The sequence below is a fragment of the Canis lupus genome, chromosome 35 (assembly GCF_003254725.2).
Source record: "Canis lupus dingo isolate Sandy chromosome 35, ASM325472v2, whole genome shotgun sequence".
Lineage (NCBI taxonomy): Eukaryota > Metazoa > Chordata > Mammalia > Carnivora > Canidae > Canis > Canis lupus.
In genome coordinates, this window is record NC_064277.1 from 3699529 (window position 1) to 3726681 (window position 27153).

The 27153-nt window shown below is 53.0% G+C and overlaps 1 protein-coding gene and 1 pseudogene across 5 annotated transcripts in view; one reads left to right on the forward strand and one right to left on the reverse strand.

Annotated features, from left to right (window-relative positions):
• The window catches only part of SLC22A23 (solute carrier family 22 member 23), a 163454-nt gene that overhangs the window by 68139 nt on the left and 68162 nt on the right, over nt 1-27153 (reverse strand). The gene's annotated exons all lie outside the window — the stretch shown is intronic.
• On the forward strand, nt 25928-26041 carry LOC112660030 (U6 spliceosomal RNA; annotated as a pseudogene).

Here is a 27153-nt window from a genome sequence, read left to right on the forward strand (position 1 = left end):
TCCTGTCCTTCCCCATCGCTAACCCTCCATGTCCCTGTAGCCTTTTTCTCTCCGCCTCATGATCTAGATCAGGTCTTCCCACATTCTTTCATACATAGCACCTGTCACACCTGGGGGACGTAACTGATTATCTGCGTAATGGGACGTAGCTCTTCTGCCCTAGACCTACGGGGACACCGTCCTACATCTTCAATACCGTGTCTCTGAGCCTCAGTGCCTATAACACGTAGGTGTTCTGCACTCGCGGAAGGCAGGAAGGAAGTGGAGAAGGGAGGGACAGAGCTGCTTCCTGAGCATTGCCTGCTACAATGACTCCCATTTATGGGGTGGAGCCCTAACTTTACACCCAAGCCCAACTACCATCTTCCCTGGAGCAGGGGCCACATTTTCCGCGAGCTTCTGTTTTACCCTCTTGCATCTGCAAGGCTGTGCTCTGGTGGACTTGTGGCCATTGGCTTAGAATGACAACAGCAGTCTGTATCTTACTCATTTTCCTCTCACGATTCTGTATTTCGCTAGGCCACTGCCTGGTTCCTGGCTCCCATCTGTGCATCTAAGTGAGCACACACATAGGGCACTGGTCCTGTTGACAGAAGACGCATCCTGCCATTGTGCATTTACCAGCTCAGCAATTCCTTGAGTGTCCACCTTGTTTCAGAGACTGAGCTGGGTGTGGTGCTTTCTCTACTTCCAGGACCCACCTGCCAAACCCCTGAGGCTAGGCACCTCACCACAATGTCCCCTCCAAAACCAACTGAGCACCTGCCCCGGGGGAAATAGGGCTCCCAATCTTCCACCTGCATAAGGGTAACTGTGTCAGGGTCCTTGACCATGCGGACCTCCCAACCAGCCTACAGGGCAGAAGCAGTTAGGTCAGGACCAGGGCAGGGGAGAGGATGTCTGGTGTCCCTTAGATTCTTTGTTCTGGAGGGGAAGCCACTAATGCTCTCTTCCCTTCCACCCTTCACTTCAACCTTCATCACCACCCTGGAAATAGAAGCTAATCTTTCATTATCCCTTCAGAAGAGTAAACATTTCTCCCTCTGCGTAAACACGGAAGCCACAAAGCAACATCTGAGCCAGAGACACGGAAGCATGACGCTCCCTCTGGCTCTGCTAGTGCTCCTTTTCTCCCCACGGCTCTTACGTGGAACATTCCCCACTTCTCGGGCACTAGCATCCAGCTGGCCTCAGGGCTACTCTCTGTTCCTTTCTTCCTCTCAGTGGAGGCCTTCAGAGCTGAGGAAGCCCAGAGCCCTCCAGGGAGGCTGCCCGCAAGCACCAGGAAGCACAGGGCCGAGTTGGAGCTTCACACTGTTCAGTGGGAACCTCCAAACAGGTTTCTATCCCTCGCTTTTCCTTCTTCCTCCCCATTCCCATTTTCTAGAACTGGCCCAAGGCAGGAAACTGAGGATCTGTCTCCCCGCCTCCTCCCTCCCTATCCTACCTACTAGAACACTCTTCAGCCCAACTGGCTCTGAGCACCAGAACACAAAGCCAAAGCCGCAGGAGAGCCCTGGAACCCTCTCTAGGATGTGGATGGCCTACGAGGCATCCCCCGTGGGCCCTGAATTATTATAGGGCCCAAATAGTCCTTCCTTCCTCCTCCTCCACCTCCTCACAGCCTGGCTTGCAGTTAGGCTAACAGTTATGTTTGACATAAGGTGTTTGTATCAGATTAAAATGCATCATCCCTCTTCCCACACACAATTGTGTTTCTGTTTGGTGAAGAATACTGAACACCCAACCGAGTACTTTAAATATCCCTGAGTCTGGGGAGGCAGAAGAGGACAGAGATGAAGAAGGATTCTTAGAACTACTTAGAAATAAGCAGAACATGGAAGTAGGAAACTCATTTTCAGTGGGCGGTGCAACCTAATACCACCAGGACACATATTTGCTTGTTGCTCCCACTTCTCTCCAGCTATAGACCGAGGAGAGTCAACCTGTGCTGAGTCTTGACACCTCTGACACCTGCCAGAAGACGAGCACACTCACCTCCGACCCTCCTCGTCGGCTAACAACCCTAACACTCCGTTGATTCTGAGTCCGTGTTCCCTGGGGTAGACAAAAGCCCGGGGAGGGCAGGGCTGACATGACATTTTTTCCAAGTACTCCACATGGGGACCCAGTACACACATTCCAGCAACAAAAGTTTCACGATACAACCCCTGACACTCTTACTGTGTGCCATATACTAAATTCTATTTTTTTTCTTTTAAGATGCTAAGAAGGATCCCCCAAATGGGTCTTATTACTGACTAATGTGTTAAGAAGTGCGGCTTGAAAATGCTGCTTTATGATCAAGTTTGGAATCATTTCTCAGCCTTTTTGGCTGAGAGCAAGGGTAATGCAGAGCTCAGAAAACTATGACCCGCGGGCCAAATCCCACCCGAGGCCTGTTTTGCACCTCCTGCTGCCTATTTTTATTTGGCGTGTGAGCTAAGAATGGTTTTTACATTTTTAAATGGCTCCAAACAACCCAAAGAAGAATAATATTTCTTGTGTGAAATTTATGTGAAATTCACATTTCAGCGTCTGCCAACAACGTTTCACTGGAACTCGGCCACGCTCATTCACTCCAGAGTGTGCGCGGCTGCCGTGCGCCCAGAATGCCGGTGCCGAGCCGTGTGACACCAGCTGCGTGGCCCACGTGGCCTGAAACACGGAGTTTCTGACCCTTTACGGAAGAAGCGCGCCGGCGTGTGCTCTAAGGCTAGGCCAGGTGCAGACGGGATTATCTGGGTAATTGGTCAAATTGGTTGCCAGACCTAGGAGGTCACGGTTCTACTCCAGTTTGTAACAGCAAAATCAGTGGTATCACTTAAAGAAAGCAAATCATGATTTTTATTTGGGGAGCAGAGCCCTCAAGGGGGCTGAGCCACCTTCCTATCGGGGAGAGGACGCAAGTGGAATTTCTCAGGGCCTCGGGGAGACAGCCCTTCTCACTCAGGAGCTCCGAGGGCCATCAGTTAGCATCGGCAAAGGGCATTTTAATTTTTCACGCTCTTCTCTTTCTGAGGCATTCGATTCGTTGGTGGAAGAGGAAGATTTTTAAAAAGCCATCCCTTTTGCGTTTAGTAACTGGCAATCCTGAGCCTGCATTTCCTCTACAAGAAGTTACACCAGGCGGATCAGAACGAATTTCACTTAAAATTCAAGGAACCAACATCAGCTGAAAAGTACTCTCAGAGTGGCTGCAAACAAAGGCCTCGGAAAAGGCTAATGCCATTTGTATAGAATTTCAGGAAAGAAAGTGAGAGCCGGAGAGGCCCCGAAGCTAAAGCCCGGCTTTTGTGAGGCTCACACTGCATAGAAAAGCAATCTCCCTGTTAGCATCGCAGCCCAGAGTTCTTTGTGCAGTGTAATCGGAGTACGGTGGAAAATGCGGGGGATTTAGCCTCTTGGGGGGGGGGAGGGGAGGAGGGGAGAAGGAAAAGGTAAGGGGAAAAGTAATCTGATGTTATGGCTCACGCTGGCAGAAAGACAAATCTCAAGGTTTACGGGGGTGGGCGGGCCGCGCGGGCCCGGGGCTCCCCACCCGGGGTTCCGTCTGGGAATGCCGCGCCAGGCGGAGCCGTCACCGCGTGTGCACGGTCGGAACTAAGGAGCAGCCACTGTGGCGGGATAAATGGCCCTTTCTTCCCCCACCTCCATTGCCACCCAACCCCAGCAGCTCTAGGAACCTCTCCTCTTTGCCTGCCCCAGCTTCAGCTCAGGAATGTGCCACTGGCTACTTGGAAGACTCCCCACGTAGCCCCCCAAGTCCTCCCCTGCCCCCCGCAGCAGTTGGCCTCATGGAGGCCATAATTTGTTGTTTGGTACCAAAGTGGTAGCCAAGGAGCCTTGGTGCTTCCTTGTGGGCAGTCAGGAGGCCAAGGCTCTGAGATATTCTCATCAGATATGCTTACCCCCACACGGGCAGGGTGAAGGAAGACAATGCCAAGGCCTGTGTCTCTCTCTGCAGATGGTGGGACCCTCCTGAGGCAGCCCTAGTTCCCTTGGGGCAGCAGCAAGTAGGAGAGCAGGAAGGAGCGCTCAGGGTTGATGCTCGCCCAAGGCCCAACTGGCAGGGCTGCTGCTTCTCCCGACATATGTGAGATGAGAGTTGAGATGAAAGCTTTCCCAACCCCCCGCTGCTGGAAGGTGGGCAACAGAGGTGGAGAGCAAACCTGGGCCTATGGGGACCGCAGGGAAGGGTAGGTCATGAAAGGAGAAGTGCCTCTTGTCCTGTTCTGACAGGGAAGCGCGCACACGCACAGTGACACGGTGGACACGCCAAGCTTCAACTCTAACAGCGGTGTACGACAAAAGGGAAAGAAAGCTCATTGCAAGGGTCCAGTCTCTCCAGGTCCTGCTCTTTGTCTCTACCTCAGCCTCATTTTTCCACCTGGGTATCAGAAACCTCCACCGGGACTCCCCCGAATCATGGAAAACGGAATCACTTGGGTCCTTAAGTCACATTCTCACATCATGTGAAAATTGCCAATGTCTCAGCAGCAAGTTGGAGTTCTAAGAACGATTAGTGCTGCTTACCAGTATTTTTTTTTTTTTAAAAAGGACTGCAATTCTGTTATGAATCTCAGTGAGGGCTTTTTGCTGAGACGGGAAAGCATGTAGTGAAAGCCCAGTTTGCACAAGAGTTTGGAAACACCCCCGGGTTCGCCAGGCACTCAAGTTGAGAGCACTGCAAACATCTGTGCGGGTATCAGATAGCCCCCCGACCTCCCTGCTGCTGACAACCAACCGCTGCCCACCGGCTGTGCTTCAACAGAACTCTGTTGCTGGGAACAGGGCGGGCGGAAAGTCTTACTTAAAAGTGAAGGCGGTAAGTAAATATAATTACTGTACAAATATTGACTGTCCCACAACACATTGGACGGAGCTAAGACTTGCCAACACTCTGCTTAATCTAAAATCAGACATGACTTGCTAAGGTCCAAAGGAATAACCTTTATCTCCTGGAAGAAGGGATGGCAGAGGGTGGCCAAGCACACATGACTGGGGGCTTCCCCTGGCTGCCTGCGTTGAAACCTGGTTCTCCAATAAGTGCACAGAAACAGAGAAGCTCTGTTAGATTCCCCACACCACAGCCAGAACTCCAATTACGAGGGGCTTCCGTCCCCCGAGCCCCCCAGTTGCCAAATTCACCCTTCTCTGGGGCTGTTTTAGTCTGCTTTTTTTTCTTTAAGATTTTATTTATTTATTCATGAGAGACAGAGAACGAGGCAGAGACACAGGCGGAGGGAGGAGCAGGCTCCCTGCAGGGAGCCTGATGTGGGACTCGATCCCGGGACCCCGGGGTCATGACCTGAGCCCGAGGCAGGCGCTCTACTGCTGGCCACCCAGGTGCCCCTGTGGCTGTTTTAGTTTAAACAACTGCCTGCATCTCCTCAGAACCTCAGAATCTGTCATGTCACGTGGCCAAAGCAGCCTGGATTGTCCCCAACCGAGAATGCAGAGACCCTGGGCTTTGAGGCATCCTACTGCTGTGATTGAGGTGTCTTGCTACCCTTTTTTTAAAAAAAAAAAAATCACATAGATATAGTTACCAGAAAAAAAGTCCAGCTGAAAACATAAAGACTAGAAGTACTGGGGTTTGGAGGTGGTGGTGAGGGAGAGAATGTTAAGCAGACCCACCCCCCCCCCCCCAGTGAGGACCCCATGTGGGACTTGATCTCACACCCTGAGATCATGACATGAGCTGAAGTCAAGAGGCCGATGCTTACTGAGCCACCCAAGCACCCCTAGAACTACTAGGATTTTGGTCCTCAAATCACCAAATGGGTCAAGTGTTGCTCTCCCAGGGCAGGGATGGCCTCCTCTTACGGAAGCTTCTGACAAGTTCCTTCTGTTCCTCCAACTGCCACCCCAATGCGCTCATGTCAGTCTTGCTCCCAGGACTGCTGTACCCAAGGGCCCCGATGCAGGGAGCCCCTGCAGCCCCTTTCTTAGTAGGGGTGGACCCCTCTTCTCCACCAGTGAACGTCTCCAGGATCCCAGCTCTGGCCCCGAGCATAACAGCACCGAAGAAACCACACGCAAGGACTCCTTGCACATCCTAGCCAGTGATTTTTCTAGATCTCCTGTGCGTGGACTGTTTTGCTTTTTCTAAGAAGACAAGGGTGAAAAATACCGTTCCTTGGGCAGCTTGACTCCTCGAATGTGTTCCCTAGAGTGACAATCGGCAAAAGCATCTTCCGATCAGGTAAAGCTCGTTGGCCGACTTGAATGGCTCGTGGGGATTTCAATGATAATCACACCTATTTATTCCTCAGAGTTGGCAAGTCCAAGGCAAGAGCCCCATGAAAGGGTCAGGGAAAACTTCCAACCCAGAAACACACAGACCGCTTAGCGTGACGGGATGGAACTGATCCTTTCCCCCTAGAGGCAAAGATACTCCTTTCAAGAGGACTTAGTGGTAGATTCAACAGAAGATGCACATTTGCCAAGAAGCCAGGAAATAAGGGCACTCTGACACTGTCCCTTCTCCTGCCTTTGGTTTAATGGCACCTTTACCTAAAGGTGAAGGAAAGAAAATCCCAGAAAGCTTGACATCCTCCTTCTCCCCTGTCCCCACTGCATTCAGTGTGTGCCTCCATCGTAGCGAATACCGTAGTGCGGTCAGATGCTAGCGTCCGACTAGAGCCTGTGCCTCAATGGCAGGACAATGTCTTTTTATCTTCAGAGTCCCAGCATCCAGCCAGCGCTCAATAAATGGTGACACACCATTTGTTAGTGGATGAACTACATCCATAAATCAAAACACGGTCTCTGGGTTTTAGGAGATGCCCATTCAGAGTCTTAGGGGAAAGACAAGGAGTTGGAGGGGTTGCTCAGATTTCAATTATTCACACCACCTCTAATTTCCTACTAATCAATCAAATAATTAGTGAATGTCTACAATGGGGAAGGTACTGTGCTGGGCCATGTTACCATGTAATTGGTTGCTGAATCTCATAATTCAATGTCATCTTCTTCAATTAATACTCATCCTTCCACATCAATTAAGAGAGTAGCTTTGTTGGTTCATGGGTAGGCAAGATAGCGTAGTAGAAAAAGTAATGATCTGAGGGCCGGAGGGGTTAGATCGTTGATTCTGTCTCTAAAAGCACGATGTGTTTGCGTGCATCTGGGCTGCACATTTTCATTTAAATTGGAAACAGGAAAAATACCCAGGCTTCTGTTATTGAGCTCACAAAAATGAAAACAAAACAACATAACAAAGAGCCCGAAACAAAACACTGCCTCTGCCTGTACAGCATGTTAGTATTTAAATCCTTATCTTCGGGTTCTTATCCTCCAGCAGCTTGGAAATGGTCTCCTCCCTTTGTGGTCACTGCCCTCGCCAATCAACAGAATAATCTCACTCCCCGATACCGGGTGGAATCTCTTCATCTTTATGTTGTGAAATAAGATGAACGGGGGAGGCCGTAGCACCATCCGTTTCCTTATCTCCGCGCTGAAAATCTGAAGTGAGAGCACCAGAGGAAAGAGATGAATGTGTTCCGTACGGCTTAAGCCTTTGAACTTAAAATAAAAAACCGGAGAAGACAAATTTCCAAACTTTAACACAGACGAAATAGAACCATGTTGTTCAATCCTGAGCAAACCCTAACGATCAAGATTGACGTCATTCCGGTTCATTCCTTCTATACCTGTCAACAGGTAGGAGCCTCCCGAACATGAAGCTGAGTTTTAAGAAAGAAAGAGGAGGAGGAGGAGGAGAAAGAAGAAAGATGGAGAAAGAAGAAAGAAGAAGGAGGAGAAGAAGGAGAGGAAGGAGGAAAAGGAGGGGGAGGAGGAGGAGGGGGAGGAGGGGGAGAAAGAGGAGGAGGAGGAGGAGAAAGAAGAAGAAAGACGAAGAAGGAGGAGAAGAAGGAGAGGGAGGAGGAAAAGGAGGGGGAGGAGGAGAGGGAGGAGGAGGAGGTGGAGGGGGGAGAAGGGAGAGGAGGGGGAGAAAGAAGAAGAAAGGAAGTTCAACAAGAACAAAGTAGGGTGCCACTTATTTTGAGCCTTTTAAACAGGTGAAACGGCACCCACGGGTTCGAGACACCGGTGAGGGATGAGGAGAGACGTGGTAAAACCGAAGGGGATTCCCGGGGACGGGAGCCGGCAACGCGAACCTCTGGGAACAGCGGGAGGAGGAGGACTGAACTACAAATGCCTCATTTCTGGGTCCGGGAGGTGGGTGCGCGGTACTGACGCCTGCCCTGCTCCACAGTCATCGTACAGGGAGAAACCCAAGCCCACACGCGCCTCTGGCCCAGCTGCCAGCACCCCACGGGGTGTGGGAGCCAGGCCGCGGGAAGGGCCGGCCTCCGGGCGGGGGTCCCCGCAGCGCCTCCCCCTTGGCCGGTTCGGCCCCCGGGGCTGGGTTTCCTGGGGCCAGGAGCTGCTGGGGCAGCTGGGGCCACGCAGGCCCTCCCGCCCGTGGCGCGGCCGCGGGCTCTGCAGAGCAACCACCCCCCCAAATACGGCGGGTGTCCGGTTACGCCCGAGCCCTGCAGAGCCCTCTCAGTCCTATAAATAGGACTATGAACATCACCCCCACCTCCGACATGGGGAGTGGCCCCCGGAAGGTCAGGGCGTGGGCACAGTGATGCCAGGCGGCACCTCCGAGGGGCGCGGGTTCGGGACGCCAGCCTCGGGCCGCGGCAGCCCAGACCACGCGGCCGGGCAGCGCACAACCCAGGACTGTGGCTCAGAAGAGGAAGCCACGCAGAACAGGTGACAGCGCAGGCACCGAGGAAGCGCTCACACGTCGGGCAGCGCCCACAGAACATGCCCGCGTCAAAGATCCAGCAGCACCGAAATGCCACGGGAGCGCTGATCACTGCTTTGGCCAAATAAACCCTCCCTTACCTCAAACAAAGGTCACATGCACCGTAAAACCCCTACTGCCAACAACCAGCTGCAGGACCGGTCAGGGCCCGGGGCAAGGCTTTGCTAATGATCACCCCCGGCTTTCACCTGCGAACACGCGCGGCCCGGCCGTGGGCCCCGGGTCAGTCCCTCATCAAGCAGCAGGAGGCAGGGACTTCGGGCACACGGCAGGCGCGCGTTCCCTAGCTCGTCACACGTTGCGCTAGCCACGGTCCCAACTCTTTCAAAAACTCAGCTCCATATACTGTGCTGGTGATGCCTTTCTAAATATCAAAAATAATAATAATAATAATAATTAAAAGCATGTCATAAATAGAAATGGACAGTCATTCTTGCTGCCTTTCTTTCTTTTTTCTTTTAGATCAGATTAAAATCTCCTTCAGTTAAAGACCATTGGACGCCCCATGCCCGGCTCCTGACCCGGAGAAAACACTGAATAATGGTGAATAAGGGAAAACGGAATGACAGCTGTGCATAATAAGTGCATTCCGTCTGCTTGCGGAGCCAGGAGGACGCAGCAGTGCCGTGCAGGGGAGAGGCAGGAGGAGCCCCTGGCCTCGGGGGCTGGCAGTCGGATGGAGGCGGCTCAAGGCCGGGAAACAAGGCCCTCCCTAGGGGAGATGCCTCTGCGGCAGGAGCCAGTCCGCCAGGAGACGCCACTTTGCACCTGCTAGGATGGCACCAAGGTGGGGAAGTTGGAGCCTCTGGGCACCGCTGGTGGCAACGCGACATGGCACAGCGGCGGCGGAAAACAGAAGGCTGGAGCCTCAGCAAGTTAAACGCAGGATTACCATACGACCCAGCAATTCCGTGGGTACCCTGGAAACATACCCCAAATAACCGGGAGCGGGGACTCCAAAAGATACTTGTGTACTCGTGTTCGGCACGAACAGCGTTACTCACGGTGGCCAAAATGTGGGGACAACCCGAATGTCCACCCACGAACGCACGTTAGATAAAACAGGGAACACGCCTGGAACAGGACAGCGTTCCGTCTTAAAAAGGAAGTTAGGCTCAGAGGAATAAGCCAGTCACGAAAAGGATTAATGCCGTATGATCCCGCTTACAGGAGGTCCCCAGAGTCACCCCAATCACAGAGACAGAAAGCACAAGGGCGGCTGCCCGGGGCCGGGGGTACCGAGACGCAAGAGGTCGGTTTAACGGGTACAAGTTCAGTGTTGCAAGATGAAAAGGTTCTGGAGATGAAGGGCAACAACGTGAAGCACTCTAGAATGGTTAAAATGGTAAATTTTATGTTATGTGTATTTTACCATAATGATAATAATAATAATAATAATAATAATAATAATAATAATAATAAATCCTCCCCTCAAACAAACAAAAGACCAAAATTTAAAGTAGGTGTATTTGCCCTTGGGAACTGGGCCCCCCGCGGTCTGTGCCCGGCCCAGCCCTATGCTACCCACGCAAGAAGGATCCTCGCGCAGGCCCCTCTTCTCCTTCGGGAGGATCGGAAAAACTCAATCACCACGAGGTGGAACGATCCACAGAGCCTGCTGCGCTCAGTTCTCAGTCCGGTGTGGCTTAAAACAGAGGATTACCTTCGAGTGGTGAGCTTTTGGCACGGGCCCAGGCGCAGGGGGTGGTTGGTTTGGGGCCTTTTCACCCCTGGGGTCGGCCCTGACAATCTCACTCCACGCATCCCCGTGCTTGGCTTGTCCGGACCTGCTTGCTCACCTGAGCCTCGGACGCTGTCCCAGGTCGTCAGGGAACGGAGGGCAGGAGCTGAGCCCTCTGTGCCACGGACAGGCTCCCCCAGACAGACGCCAGGGAGGTGGGCATCCTGCCTGGGCCAAGAGCAGGCCGGGGAGGGCGAGCTGAGGGGGGCTTCCCCGGGATGGGGGCGAGGGGCGCCACGAGCTGCGGGGGGCAGTCAGGAAGAGGAGCGCAAGGCCGGAGGGACCCCACGTCCGGGCTACAGAGAGCACCCCGCGTTTTACACGTCCACGGTTCACGTATTTTCTGTTTCTATGTATTTTAGGCTTGCCCCCAAGTGAAATGGCTCAGCTGACGTAGGACCTGGACCAGCTGGGATTCAGACCAGGGCTTCCTTCCCCTCCAGAAGCCCCGGAGCTGCACCTCACAAGGCGTACATACCCTCTGCATCGCCTTTCTACCAAAACAATGACCCACAACCAAACGGCACCTTGAGAGGGAGGACGCTGGGTCCCCCAAGCCCTCCCTTTTTAAAACAAGTTTTACGATGGTTCCTACATCACTTTTCATCTTTAAAAAAAAAAAAACTAGAATGAATTAAATCTGGCCAATGGGTGCTTTAGCCCACGTCCTGTCTTTCTCTGTCACAACCTCAAGTGCCTTGTGTCACCTCAAACAGCATCACTGTTGGCCAGGTAAGGACCAGCCCGTCGCGGTGATGGAGACGTCTAAAAGGTAGCAGCTGGGGGCCAAGATCCTGAGAGGGAACGGGGACCCTACCTGTTACCAGTTCCATCTCCAAAATTCTGGGGTTTGGGTCTCCAGGTTTGTACTTTCGACCCCAGTTTCCTAGAGGGCCAGGGACAGGGCTGATGCCCTGGCGAGGTCTCTCCGTACCACCAACCCCTCACTCTCCTCCGGAAGGGCCAGGAACATCCTATCTGTGAAGCACAGGCTTGACAACAACCGCGTTCTTTGCCAACATGCTTTCTGTTGAATCGCGTTGGACAGTAAGAAACACAAGGACACCTCAATGGACGCACAAGCCATCCGTGCAGTAAGCGCTAGCGAAGTGTGACACAGGAGCCAATTCCCATGCTAACAGTTAGGAGCGTGTGGACGCAGTCCCTACCCTGGGGGAACTACAATCAGATCCAGAACACACCCCAAATCCCAATATCGTGCTGCCTCGGGCTGCCACGCAGAGACCATAACACACGTTCTTCAGAGGTTCATATGGGTACGAGTGAAATCAAAGGCTCTGCGAACCCTTATCAGGTATGCATGTGCGCACACACGCACGCACACACACATCATCATCGTAAGGTACATACAAAGTCCATTAGTACACATTTCAACCAGGCATTGAAACACCTACTGAGGGAAGCCCTCCTTGACCCAAATGGGTGTTCCAGGGGCAAGGGCCTGCTGGGGTGCTCGCTCGTAGGGTCTCTCCACGGAGCCAGACTCTGTAGGATTAGGACTGATGAGCCTCACAAAGCTCCAGACCCATCTTTTTAAAAAAGATAGCGCAGGGCCAGAGATCTGGGGCCAGGAGGAGATCCTCAGTCTGTCGTCCACGAACGTGGTCTGTCTCTCCAGTGCTCACACTGAGCCGCAGAAAACGGTGGCCCAGCTGTAGGTCCCAGAAGCCTGCAGCACTCCCGTTAACCAGGAGAGGAAATCTTAATTAAGTGTAGATGTCAGAGTACGGTCAGATCAAGATTTCTGAGGGCAAAGGGAGCAGGGTGGCGGGGAAGCTCTGTGCCAGCCTCTGCCACGGGCCGGCCTCTCCATTGCCACGGGTGTGAATGAAATATTAAACGGGCTCAGCCAATTAATGGCCTTTCAATGATGGATGCTCAGAGGCCGAGGAACTGAGTTTTGATCCACATTTGCACTTGATGGCTCAGCAGTCGGCCGGAAGCAGTCTCCTGTTCTGCTGTTAGCATTCTGCTCACCCCCCTTCCCACCAAGCTGGCAGCGCTCGGTGGGACCTGTGCCCACCACGGCTTCTGGAAGGGCAGGGCCAGCCCCGGCAGCCTGGTCCTGGTGCCTAAAGCAGGTGCCGTTCCTGCCCGAAGAAGCCTAATGAGGGCCTTTCACCGCTACCCCAGGGCCTGCCCGCCCACAACTTCTGGAAAGGTCAGAAATGGGCTTTCCACTCAGCTGAGGACAAGAGGTGTCTTTTGTGTGTGTGTGTGTGTGTGTGTGGCTGTGCTCCAATAAAACTTTATTTACAAAAACAAGTGGCGGGCCATAGTTTGCCGAGCTCTGCTCCAGAGGCAGCAGTGAATGGGGTCATCGTTAGCAGACAATTGCAGGGAACAGGGTGTGGTGGGTGGTGGGAGATGGCGAGATGAGGACCCGATCCAGGGGCTGCAAATAGAGGCCAGAACGCCACATTCTTTTTCAATTTGGAAGGCATTGTTCAGAGAATATTTATTTTGCTTCACATTACCATGAGCTGATGGTTGGGCCAGACCAGGAGAACCTTAACTTCTGCGGTTCTTCTAAGATGGGATCATTAGAATTGCAATTTCAGTATTTGAAATCTAACAACTGGCCTCAGTTGTTGTTGTTGTTTTTTTTCTCCTTTAGGACCCTTTCTCTTTGTTTTGTTTTGTTTTTGTTTGTTTTTTTTTTTTAAATGACTGTGACCACCTAAGCAGTGGCAATTTTCTCCTGTGACTCAGCTTCACATTGTTTTAAAATGAATAAACAACCACGAGCAGTTGGTTCTTGCCTCCACCAGTCAGGTGCTTCTTCCTGTAGCCCTGGCTCGTCTGTCCCCACGCACAGCAGCAGGGGAGACGCTCAGACAGCGCAGAGAGCCATGTCACGTCGGGCTGATGGCCAGCAGGGGCCTGTGGGGCTCTGTCCCAGGGGCCAGGCCACCAGCCAAAACAGGACATAAGACATGGCCCCACTGGGATGCTGCAGGCTCAGCAGAGAACAGTGATGCCCCAGGGGGCAGAGACTGAAGAGAGGCTGGGAGGGAAGTAGGGGGGTGGCGGGGGGGTGGTGGTCAGGAAGAGGGAGGAGGTCAGATCGTGGCTCATGGGCTCGCTTCCTCACTCGCTGCCTGGCTGTCCAGGGGTCACCTGGATGGTCTCATCAGGGGCCCAGCAGCCACACCTAGACTAGGACTCGGCACCCAGCGTGGAGGGGCCTGCCGACGACTCTCCCAGGCCAGCGGCACTCCGAAAATGCAAACCTAGCACTGCGCCTGGCCCCTCCTTGCTCCAGCCACTGCCCTGCCCTGGGGAGAAAGAAATAGGCTTTTCCAGGGGCAGGGGTGGGGGGAAGCCCATCTCAGCCTCTGCTCAGGCTGCCCGTCAGCAGGTAATCTGTCGCCCACTCCCTTCCACCTGCCCCCCGCCCCTCTTATCCTGGCACACTCAGGGGCACTAGCTTTACATTCCCGAGACGACACAGGGACATGGGATAGAGCCACAGCCTGCCCGACCCCACGAGTCATCAGCCACCTACTAGGCGCAGCCAAAGGGCGTGTGTAAACTTTAGGCTACAAGACCTGAGTCTGGCCTAGTTGGTGGCACAGACGGGTGCCGACCTCACCTGGCCTGACCCGTGGGCCCAGGAGGCACAGGACCGTGGCGTGGCCCAACATGCACACACCTTACCACATCAGGCCTCCCTTGTCCAGCTCTCCCGGGGTGCTTTTCTCAGTCCCTTCAGGATAGAGGAGGTAAAGCATATACAGAGGGGAAAAGCCCACCAGCCAATCTGCAAACAAACGTGCAAAATGATCTCACTTGAAGATGAGCAACAAGTGTCTTGACAAGGCCACTGAACACCTGCACAGTTTCCTGGTCTGGAAGAGCCTTTCCACATAACGAGCGCATTTGATCCTGCATCACGGGGGGAGGTGAAACACGTACAATTCTCATTTTATGTTTTACCAACCTGAGGGTCAGCTCTCTGTAGTAAGCTGCCTGGGCACAGAGTGAATGAAGGCCTCACTTGAGGACCAGAATCCATGTTTTCAGACTCCTAGGTTAAGACTCTTTCATATTTAATTCCTTTCTGAAAACAAGAAACAAGGGGCACCTGGTGGCTCAGTGGTTGAGCATCTGCCTTTGGCTCAGGTCATGATCCTGGAGACCCGGGATGGAGTCCCACATCGGGCTCCCCACAGGGAGCCTGCTTCTCCCTCTGCCTGTGTCTCTGCCTCTCTGTGTCTCTCATGCATAAATAAGTAAAATCTTTAAAGAACAACAACAAACAAACAAATAATAGTTGGGGTCAGAGCTGGTAAAGCACCGTGGGATGAAGCTACACCTGTCTCCCATGCTCTGCTCACACCGTGTGAGGACACGCCTGGGTCTAGGCAGCTTGTCATACTACAGGATGAGGCCACACCTGTCCCACGTGCCCTGCTCACACCATGGGATGAGGTCCTACAGGGCTTAACTCAACACAGACCTAGGGGACAGTGTCCCCACTGCCACATTTCAGGGTCAGTTCACGAAGTGCGTATGCGAAGGAGCAGCGGGAGAGGGAGAAGTTCTCCAGGCCACGGAAACCACCAGGGCAGGAGGACACATGCCCCGTACCCATCCCTGGGCCTGCCGCTCGGGATGCGCCCGGCTGGGAAGTCCAGTGCAGGGGGTGGCAGGAGATGTGTGGCCGATAAGCCTGGGGCTCAGGTCGCTGAAAGGATTCTCAGCCTCACGGATGATGGGATGGGTTCAGAGTGGTCACTGGCTGTGGAGCGGAGAGTGGATCCGAAGGAGGGTGAAGCTGCTCTGAGTCCTTGGGAGCCAAGTGGAGATGAAAGGAACGAGAGAAAAGGTGGGGGGGTCGGCTGCATCGCTAAGGTGGTAAACGGCTGTGGTGCACATGCACCGGTCCCCCGTCCTGTACTCTGGGCTGGGAAGACACGGGAAGACGCTGCAATCGTCCTCGCTCGGCACAAAGCTTGGAGAAGGGGAGGACTACCTGACATACCGGCTTCTGACCAGCCCAGCCAGTCACCAAGTCTTCGCTGAGCCCCCACCGTGTGCCCGTCCCGCAGCTGCGGCAGGGAACAAAGCTGGCAGGGAGGCCTGCCCCTGGAGCGCACCCACTTTCTATCTGAGAGTGTTTGCTGGCAAAGAACTCAACACTAAAGAATACAGACTAAACCTATAATTATAGAAACCATCCATTATGGGTTTTCTAGAATACGTCTGTTAAAAAAAACTTGTTTTCTGTTGTTACCATAAGACAAGCATTAAGCTGAAGGTGACCAGACTCACTTCGACCTGCTCCACGAGCGAAACGCCTGCCCAGAATATCCATCGTAGAAGAGCACTAAACCCCAGAGCACCCCTGGCAGCCAAATCTAGCCTGAGCAAGCGGCCTCTGGGTCCCACCCCATCCTCTACTTAAATATACAATTTCATTGAGATTTGTCAATGTTGCGGCAATCGCCCCAGGTATTTCCTGTGGAAGGAAAGGGCAGGCGATGGTCTCAAGTCTCAGGCAGTGAGCACACGAGAGGGTCCTAAGTCCACGCAGACACAGTCTCGGTCAAGCCGTTCAATCCTTTCAATCCACGGACCTTGATACGACCTGTTTTCCCTCACCAGACGTTGGTGTCCGCAAACCTTTAGAGAAAGTGCACGTGTAGCTTGAGGGAAATGCTCTTTTCCACGGAGCTTCCTGCTTTCCCGGGCTTCTTGGAGGTCACAGGTGCATTATTCTCAGAGGTTTCGGAAATTCCAAGCACATTTCTTACGTAGTCTGGAAATCAAACTTTTGAGGCAGGTGGAGGGTCCAGGCAGGTGCAGTTGGTTGGCTACTCAAAGCCTGTCCTTTGGTCATCATTGAAAATGTCTATTTCTCTACGCCGTCACCACAGGCGTTAGTGAGCCAGGCCTGATGGCACCTGCAGGGCCATCCTGGGGCTCCCTGTCCAGGCCTCAGCAGCACTTGCCGAGAGCTCTGTGGTCACTCCCTATGTGTGTCCCCAGAGCAGCGCAGGTCCACGGCCACCCCAGCCAGGACTGAGCCCCATCTGGGTCACAGAGAGTGAGAGGAGGAGCCAGGTAGTCACTACATGGCTTAAGCACCACCTGGACAGGAAAACATCAGTATTCATCACGTGGACAGCCCATCACTGGGTTCCAGAGAGGTCAAGGAGACTGAGAATGTGGAGAAGGGGCAGGAAGTCACGGCCACTAGGTCTTCAAAAGGACAAAAGGTGTTTTCTGGTACTGGGGTTTTCAACCAAACTTTGACTCCTTGGTTCTATGTGATAAAAATACTTGAGAGCACGTCCCTCTTGGAAATCTGCTTCCTGCTCTGGTCCTTCACCTAATGCACCTTCACATGATCCCGGCATTTGGGACACAGGTCAGGCTCCCCACCCTATGCCTGGCCCTGGCCCTGGCGCTCAACCAGAGCCATGCACTTTTCATCGTAGGATCCACAGATGTGTTTCAGGGATACCCATGAATATTCTGTACTTTTATGTAAGACGACATGGGTGTGTGGGTCTGTGTGATACGCATTTTTCCAGGGGAAGGGCCCACAGTTTTCATCAAGTTCTCATAGGGGTCTCTGACCCAAAAAAGATTCAGAGGCCTCAAAATCACTGCTTTAAAAGGAGCTTTCGTTTCCATCAAATTGGCCAAATTTCAACATAAAGTGGGTCAGAGCGATTAAAAGCTGAAGAAAGTCAAAGATGGGCGATTCAATCTGTAAGATTGTGGGGAAATTAAAACAAGCCCTCCGATGCTATGATTGAGGCAAAAGGATTCCAAGAGAAGGGGGAGCCACGGGCGGCGCAAGAACAGGAGCCAGGCAAGGGGAGCCAGGAGCAGGGGCAACAGCAGACGGAGAGGAAGCTCTGCGCGGGGCTCCACGGTGGCCTGAGATGGGTGCAGCTCCTCAGGTGGGCCCTCGGGCGGCGCGACGAGGGTGCGCTCCTATTTTTACTTACACGTACTGAAACAAAAATGTGTATACAGCACACCAGTCCTGGCATCCCTCCAGGCCCACGCTGCTGACACGTCAGGATGGCTCCGAGTGATGAGCTAATTAAAATTCTATGGTCTTTCCCAGAGATGGCTCTATTTTTGACCTAATTCTGTCACTTAAAGTGTGAGGTTTACTTTTTTTTTTTTTTTTAAGAAAATACTTTCTTTTTCCCTTCTTGATATTCCCATGAATCATTTAGCTTAGCTGATCATTCCTCCCGACTCCCTCAAGCATTTCTTTACAAGACAGAAAGGGACACTCCAGCCAGAGGGGGCTAATGAGAGCAGCTGGATCCCGTGTCCCACCCCGCAGGACCTGTCATTACAAATACAAGGACCAGGGACACCCGGGTGGCTCAGCGGTTGAGCGTCTGCCTTCGGCCCAGGGCATGACCCCGGGTTTCCCGGATTGAGTCCTGCATCGGGCTCCCTGCATGGAACCTGCTTCTCCCTCTGCCTGGGTCTCTGCCTCTCCTCTGTGTCTCATGAATAAACAAAATCATTAAAAAAAAAGATACAAGGACCAAAAAATCACCACAAGCAAGGACAAGAGTCATCAGCTCCCTCTAATTCTCCTCCAACCCTACGTTCAAGGCAGTCTCCACCTCGCCAATGCTTCCCCAAAGTTCACGTGTAACTTGCTTATTAGAAAGAACGGTGTAGTAATAACGTGTTTTTAGGTTCCCAATGTGACGTGCTTTTTTTCAGAGGCCCTGGCCTAGTCCACAGGAGGATTTTAACACACAGACTGCTGAAATGCCTCATCCTCCATATGCGTATGTGTTGAAATCACACGGCTTCAATATCAGAACTGTTTTTTTTTTTTAAATACCTTCTTAAATTTTTTTAAATTTTATTTATTTATGATAGTCACACACACACACAGAGAGAGAGAGAGAGGCAGAGACACAGGCAGAGGAAGAAGCAGGCTCCATGCAGGGAGCCCAACGTGGGATTCAATCCCGGGTTTCCAGGATCACGCCCTGGGCCAAAGGCAGGCGCTAAACCGCTGCGCCACCCAGGGATCCCCAGAACTGGTTTTCAATGTATCTTAAGCACAACTCTTTTCCTGTGAAAATTTCCCTTCCACCCAGGGACACTTCCATATTCACGAGAAAAAAGAAAAAGAAAAACTCAGTACACCGCAACTACAATGGATAGGTGTGGTGCATCCCACTTTTCTTTTAGGAGAAAGGGGCAAATGATACGAAAATAGATCCGGTTTTGCGAGGACGACGGTTTGAGGGTGGATTACGGTGCGCTGAACCTCACTTAATGGAATGCATGCTTCCATTCAAAAAAAAAAAAAAAAAGCCTTGGTTTTTTTTTTTCCTCCTAAGCTTATTTTTCCATTGATCTTCTATACAAAACTGAAGGTCTTTAGGCACAAAAATTCTTTAAAAAATTATGTTTTGGGGGAAGAAACGACTTGAAGGAAAATTATTTTAATAAACAATTGTAAATCCTTAAAACAAGTTGTGAAGGCTCTTGAATTGGTCCTGGAGGAGCTTCAAGTCTTCCCGAGGGCCCGGGGGGTGGGGCGTCCTCGCAGACTTCCGAGGGCAGGTGGCCCTGGCTCTTGGTTCTGACTCGGTAGGGCGCTTTCTCCACGCGGGTGTAAAGACTGATGCTCTCTCCTAAGACCCCTGAGCTCCGGAGATGAGTGTCCAGTGGCCGAGGAAGGAGGGCCGTACCTGGTGGAGCTGCTCAGGGCATCGGCCCCCCGTGTCGGCCTGCGGCTGCCCCTGCGGCCAGGGGAAGCTCCCGGGGTGCCCTGTGCCTCTTGCTGTCCACGGTCAGAGGCAGGGGAGCCCCTCGCTCACCTCGGCACCCATCACCTGACTATGCGCCCACGTGCCCAACAGTTGACTCAAAGTCCAAGTTGAGCAAGCCCTGACCGTGACCTTGTTGTGCTGATGCTCACCTACCCTGTCAACATTTAATGAGGAGGGGACATCGATCCTGGTTTAGTTTCAATAATCTGATTGATCTCCTGAAATCAACAGGGCCTTCAAAGCCAGGACGGCACGGATTCACTCCTCCACGCGCCTGCTGAAGGGTCTCCTGACCGCCGAACCCCCTGAGGTCCGCACTTGGTCCTAGGGCAGCTGTGCAGTAGGCCTTCCGAGGGCCGACAAGCAGCCAACTGCTAAGCGCTCAGTTTTCTGAAAACACCTCCTACCTGAGACTTATTTACCTGCTCAGCTGCTCCTGGAATGTGGCCTCATTCTTAGGAAATCACTTGATTTTATTTATTCTCTCGGAGATGCTGCACAAATATGAAGCACAATATGAAAGTTGGAAAAGGTGTCTGGGAGCATCTCTGTAACTGGTTTTCCTCTCCTGGAGCTTATGAGCATTTTATTTTGATGTTTATCTGGTGCCGTGGTAACCGGCGTGTCTGGAGGTTGACTTCCTAGACGGAGGACCGATTACAGACAGCGTAGCAAGCACTTACTTACCAAGTATGCAAGACACAGCGACGAGGCACTCTCTTCCCACAATGGAGGACACGCATCAGAGTGCAAAGAGCTAGACAGGGAGCTGGCAGATTTTCCCCTTAAAAAGCCAACTATTTCAGGTGTCGTGTGGCCATGCAGTTTCTGATGCATCCCCTCTGCTGCTCTCGTGCAAAGGCCACCGCGGATGATAAACGTATGAGCAGGGCTGTGTTCCGATAAAACTTTATTGAACAGACCCTGAAACTTAAGCTTCTCATAATTTCCATGTGTCACAAAATATTCACCTTCTTCTGATGTTTTACAACTCATAAAAAATGTAAAAGCCACTCATGGCTCACAGGCCACATTGAGAAGGCAGCTGGCCAGAGCTGGCCGGCGGGCCTATGGCTTGCAGACTCCAGGTCTGTGCCTGGCCAGCTCTGTGGGGGGGAGGAACGTTGCCCGGACTTCCCGAGCCTCACTTTGCTCATCTCCCAAGTGGGGATAAGAGTCTTTGTCTTGTATTAAAAAATCAGATACCGGGCAGCCTGGGTGGCTCAGCGGTTTAGCGCCGCCTTCAGCCCGAGGCCTGATCCTGGAGACCCCGGATCGAGTCCCACGTCAGGCTCCCTGCGTGGAGCCTGCTTCTCCCTCTGCCTGTGTCTCTGCCTCTCTCTCAATCAGTCTCTCTGTCTCTCTCTCTCTATGTCTCTCATGAATAAATAAATAAAAATCTTTAAAATAAAATCAGATACCTGAACAGAAAAAACTGATCTCCCTCCTGGAGGGGTGTCCTGTTTGATGACAATGACACTGACCATGGCAACGACAATGAACGACCCTGAACATTTGTTTCCTGCGAGGCGTGTGTTAAGTGCTACCAGCTTGTAGAGCATTTCATCTCCTCTGCGGTGCCATCCCTTACCCAATGTCCCACCAAGAAAGGAAAAGCTGCCGGCGAACCTCTGACACAGCACCGAGAATGTGATGCGTTCTGGCTTCACCCATGCCCCAGTGTGTGTATGCAGCACGGAGCGGGATGCATTTTAGAACCAATAACAACGGCATCTCTGTTCAGCCCCGAACTATCTGGCGGGCCAGGTACTACCTAGGACCTAGGTAGTACCTATCATTCCTATCGGGGAGACCGAGAAACGGTTTCGGTCTCTGCTGGCCCAGAGTTGGAAGCTCCGCTGTGTGGGCCTGAACACAGGGAAGAAGGCGAAGGAAGACAGCTGGCACTTTAAATATGAAATCCAGGGCAGGCCGGGTGGCTCAGCGGTTTAGTGCCACCTTCGGCTTGGGGCGTGACCCCGGGGTCCCGGGATCGAGTCCCACGTCGGGCTCCCTGCGTGGAGCCTGCTTCTCCCTCTGCCTGTGTCTCTGCCTCTCTCTATCTCTCATGAATAAATACATAAAATCTTAAAGAAAAATAAATATGAAATCCAGGTTGAGGACTCTGGCACAATCGAACTCTCTCCTCGGTGAGGGGACACTGATCAGGCCAGTCGGTCACATCCGTCTGGTATCCCAGAGTAGGGTGTTAATGCAGCAGGAGGTGACGGGAAACAGCGCCCCTGAAATGCAGAATAAAGTGGCAAGGCAGGCCAGCATCTGAGCTTGCGTAATGGGAATCCGTCCAGGTCATGGACGGAGCAGGGCAGAGGAGGATGGGGACACATTTCCTACTCTTGGCTGTGTTTTCCTGCGTGGAAGGAATGCTTGGGGGTAGAGCCCGAAGGCCTGACAGCGGCTCTCCTGGGAGGAGGACCAGCCTTGGGGGGCGTGCTCAGGGCGTGCGGGCCTCCCACCTCCGCTGGTCGCTGGAAGCACGACACAGGTGCACGTCTGGGGGACGCAGAAATTACGAACAATTTAGGCCAAAATTCTCTTTCAAGTTGTGAATTGTTTTTTCTCTCCGCATTTGAGCTTTACATCTCTTTCTCCCTATTATTATTTCATCACCAAGTATTAATGAAGTGCTTAAAATATGCTCAAGGGGATGCGATTTCTCTTTCTCCTGTAAAATTCCAATTAGTCAAAAGCCTCCCCAACACGTATCTTCAGTCCAACTTGCTGTGCACAAAGGAGTCCGCACAGCAGACCTGACGCCGCTCTGCCTAGGAAGGGCTCCTCGCGTGGCCAGCCCTTGGCCGGCGTCTGGGAACCTGGACGGGGCGAGTCCCGCAGTTCCCTAACTGCCGAGCGTGGCTCGCTGCGGCCACGCCGGGCGTGCAGACGGTGCGCTCTCTGCTGACCACCTGCTTGCCTTCTGCGAGTCTGGGATCTGGGACGTGCTGAGCAGAAGGTGCCGGTGTGACCGGCCTCCAGCAAAGACCTTGGGTGCTGGTCTCTGATGAGCTTCCCCGGTAGACGAGCATTTATCACGTGCTGTCACAATTCATGGCGCGAGCAATGAAGTGCATCCTGCCTGACTCAGCCTCCGGGGGCCTCCGGAAGGCTTGAGCCTGGTTTCCTCCAGACTCTGCCCCCTGCACTTTTTCCCTTTGCTGATTTTGCTCTGTACCCGTTTGCTGTGATAAATCACAGCCAAACGAGACGCTGAGATGCTGAGTCCTGTGAGGTCTACTCACTCCCCCATCAATCCCAGGGGTGGTCCTGGGGACTCTGGACACAACCATCCTCAGCCAATTCATTGAGGCAACGGTGCTGCGCCAGGCACAGGAAGGCCTGGGGGAGGGACACAGCCACGTACTCTCCTGATCTTGAAGCACGAGGCATGAGAAACCAGGTATCAGATGACCTCCTGTTCCATTCAGTGTTGACCAAGCACCCATCACATGCTCAGGGAGATACTAACCTTGTGATCCCTGCCCTTGAAATCTGCAGGCAAGTGTAAGAGACAACGATGGGGAGGACGACAAGAATGAGGTGATGGTAAGTAGGGGAGGTGACAGCTAATGCTTCCCGGGTGCTTACCACATGCCAGGCCCTCTTCTGAGCACTTTCAGTGTCAACTCACATAATTCTGACAGCAGCCCTGGGAGCTGGGTGCTCCTACTACCTCCATCCTTACAGATGAGGAAGCCGAGCACATAGGGGGAAGCACCGCCCCAGGTCCCACAGCTAGTCACTGGCAACACATCCTCTGGCTTCAGAATCTGACTTAACTATTATGCTGCACCGTCTTGCTCTCTGGACACGAGAGAAATCTGAACAAACATAAACAGGCTCAGTTGTACCTACATCTTTAACAACCATAGTGTTTACTATACACTCCCCAGCAGTAAAATTATTTGTATGCATGTGTTAATGCCTGTGCTAGACTCTAAGGTGCGTGGCCGGGCTCCTGCCCGGTGCATGTCTGGGTCTCCTCCAGGGCACCACACCCGGCATATGGTAAGCACTCAGGGGCACACAGAAGGTAGAGGACAACCCTTCAGGAGTGGGGGGTCAGCACAGCCTAGAGCTAGGTCTCAGGGAGCACTGAGGGGGATCTCAAAGGTGAGCTCTGAAGAGTCAGAAGAGAAAACAGGTAATCCACGTGGCGGTAGCAGTGTGAGCAGAGAGGTGGACCCAGCAATGACCAGGGCATAGTGCAAGGACCAAGAGAAGACTGGCTGGAGTGAGGGGTGTGCCTTGGTAAAACGGAGTGAAATCCAGTGATGACAACCTCGTATGAGAAGTTGGAGATGCAAACCTAGGGGCAGCCAGTGAGGAAGAGAGTGACAGCATTCAAAGGGCCCATTCGGTAAGACGAAGCTGGGGAAGAAGAGATGGATGGCTTGATGGGCCAGGGCCCTGGAGCCAGGTAAGGAGGTGAGAATCTTCTGGACGATGTGATGCCACCCCACAGGAGGCGAGGCCTGAGCCCGAGGGCAGGGCCAGGGCCAGGTCTGCTGGGAAGACGAGCAGGGTCCCAGAAAACGTGCCCTGCTGGTCCTTGACCATCTCAGACATTCCTTCCCGCTCTGACCCTTTAGGATCCCAATCGATTTGGGTTGGAATTAGGATGGGAACTGTGGGGTTTTAAGGACCGTTTCTGAAGAGAGAATGGTGGACTCTGATAGCTAATTACAGCGGCAGGGGTGTCAAAGTGGGTGCGGGCAACCGAGCGAGTCATGGTGACACGGACACCCGTAGGGAAGCCTGGGAATAAAATACAGACGTTCTCTATTGCACACACAAAATATGTTTATACGAACCGTCTTAAGAGCTGTAAGAAGTGAGACTTTAAATGACAATAAGCTTCAAGAAAAAAAGCAGAAAAAAAATGTAAAATCAAGCCCAAGAGGAAATGTATTAGTTGGTAGTTGCTTTATCCACCCCTATTCATCATGTCACGTCTCCAGTACGCCCAGCTTCAAAACAAACCACCCCCTGTCAAAATATTGCTTATACAACTGCAGTTGGGTCTGATTAATTCTCATGATTATATCTGAGCACACTCTGTGTTTGGAAATAGAATATCAGTTACTGACCCTCAGGAAGCTAATTGCTTTTCCACATATCCTGCCCGGTGACGCATCCAGCTCAGCCACTTGCCACGACGGTGGCGCTGCACGATAGTGAACTTGATCGCCAGGGGAGCATCACGGGCCCGCGGGCCGGGGCTGAGGCCCCGAGTGTGGCAGACAGAGGAGCTCAGGGCAGGACCGGCTGCGTCCTACGGTGCAATCACCGGTCGGCACTTGTAGCTACGGCCACGCGTACGGTCTCTCTCCCCGGGGAGGGCACGTAAAGCCTCTGATGTGTGCATCTGCATCAATATACAAGGCTGGCATTAAATAGGACAGGACGAGCATTTCTGCACAACGGCCACCTGCCGGCTAATCACCTTGCCCTGTACACACACAGTAGGTCGCTACTGGCAAAGACCAATTTCTGGTTTCCTGGGGCAGAAAGAAGAGATCCAGACATAAATGTCTATCAACGTCTCTCTTCTGATTATAATATTCCCCTTAGAGGAAAGCACATGCCTCTTCTGTTTACTTGAATTTGCCCTTTAAGTAGTTGGTAGACCAGGAATTTTAAGAGTGGAGATGACTTCATTTGGTGCTGTGTGCATTTCAATTCCATTTCTAGCAGACATTAGGAAGTTTTTTTCTATATTTTGTCTTTGAATGCCTTATAGCCATATATGTTTCTCTAGGGAAACACACGGCATTTGGGGAACTGAAGATGCTGCAGATTTCATTAAACAATCGTGCCAGTAAGAGCACAGCCGTAAATACTACTGGCTGGCTTCAGAATACAAATGCTTACTGTGTGATCCTCTCAGAGTGGCACCCGCCAGCGAGAAGCCAGACCAAACACTGGACACCAGCCTCCTCCCTTCCCTCTTCCTTCCACGGCCCAACCTGAGCAATTCATATCAGCACTGCCGTGCCTTGGCCAAACGAGGCGAACACCAAATCATGCTGCTAAGTGAATCCCTCCAGAGCTCTCCTCTTCGGCCGACCCTTCTGAGCCACGAACGAGCCCCTCTAAGCCCCGCCACCTGCCACCGCCTCTGTGCTCACGCTCCAGCTTGCATTTGATACTGTCACCATGCATCCTCTTTCGCTCTAGAATGTGCCTTCTTGTCCCTGCCATGAAATACCTCCAGCCCTCCTTCCCCTGCAGGAAGGCCTTCCCAGCTCTCAATGCTTATGTCCTTCCCTGCTCCTAAATTTCCAATGACTTTTAGCCACCCTGCATCAATCTTTAGTTCATGCACTTGTATTACAAACATCTGAGTGTCTGCAAAATGCGGCTCAGTGTATTTAGGTGCAGTTCACTGCGCAAACACCGTGTTGGGTCCGTCGGACAAAACCCGATAGGACGCACATTCACCCTGCAGCCTGGCTGGAGAGGGAAGGGCCGCTGATCCTGCAAAAGGCAAAGTCAGGTGGGGCAGGGGCTCCGAGAGTCGGGGACCGCACCCTGGCATGGGGGGTGGGGAGATGGAGGACCCGTTTGGGAAGAGGGGGTCTTGTGCTCGCCCGGGCAGCATGTGTACTAAAACTGTGGCACAGAGAAGATGAGCAGAAGATTAGCACGGCCCCTGCACAAGATAACAGGCAAATTCATGAAGCAATCCATATTTTAAGAGAGAGAAAAGATAAAAAGGCCTTTTGACTTGACCCAATGAGAAACTGGCAGGATTTTGAAATGCAAATGGTTAATGAAGGAGAAGGCATTTCAGGTAGAAGCAATGGCACAAAAATGAGGGTGTGGAGAAGAGGGTGGGGAGCAGAGTAAAGGGGGAGTCCGCAGGAAGGAGAGCCCGGGGATGGGGTGAGAGGGCCCTCCCGCTGCTCAGACGGCACCTCCTCCAGTTGCCCCCACAGGGTACACACTTTGCAGAGACCAGGTGCGGATGCCTCTCCCTCCCTCTGGTCTGTAAGCAACACGAGGATGGGCAGGTGCCCGCGTCCCTGGCTCTCGTGTGGGTCACGTTCAAGGCAGCCCACGGTACCAGAGGTCAGGCTGCTCCTCCAACTGTGGGTTGCAGCAAACTGGTTCAGCTGCAGAGTTGGAGCGGTCACGCCGTGCTCCAGAAAGACCACGGGCGCCCAGAGCCATAGTGGCCAAGGAAGAGGCTGGGGCAGGGGAAGAGTCAGGAGGCCAGGGAGGCGAGCTGGAGGTGTGGGTGCCTCACAGCTGGGGTCCCGTCTCCTCCAGGGAACCCGTGCTCCGAGAGCACAGCGAGGCCCTCCCGCGGCCCGGGCCGGTGGCCACTCCGAGAGCAGGGGACATGGCCTGCCTCTGCCACTGTTAGCACACACAGGTCAGGGCTAGGTGACACCGCCACGGGGTCTGTCTGCATCACTGTGCACAGGGAGTAGCCGGGCAGTTCTCCTAGGACATGAGACCCTCAGCCCGTGAGCAGCAGCATCCGGCAAGACTCAAGCGGCACTGGAACAGGACCTCCTACAAACTGCCACTGCTGTCATTACCCCCCAGGCCGCAGGCCTCCATCCTCCTGGAGAAGCCAACAGCTCCTCCCCTTTGCACTCTCCTAGACAGCTCCAATCCCCCTTCACCGTCTGGGGGGCCATCAGAGTTACTCAGAGGTCTCCCTTCTAACTCGGGCCGTGGGTACCTCTCTTAAGCTCTTGGGGCGCCAGATTTTAGCAGGAAGGACAAGCAGGGCTGCGGTCTGGCCCCAGGCTGCTGCAGCTCCAGCAAGCCCGTCTTTACAGGACAGCCTGGCCTGG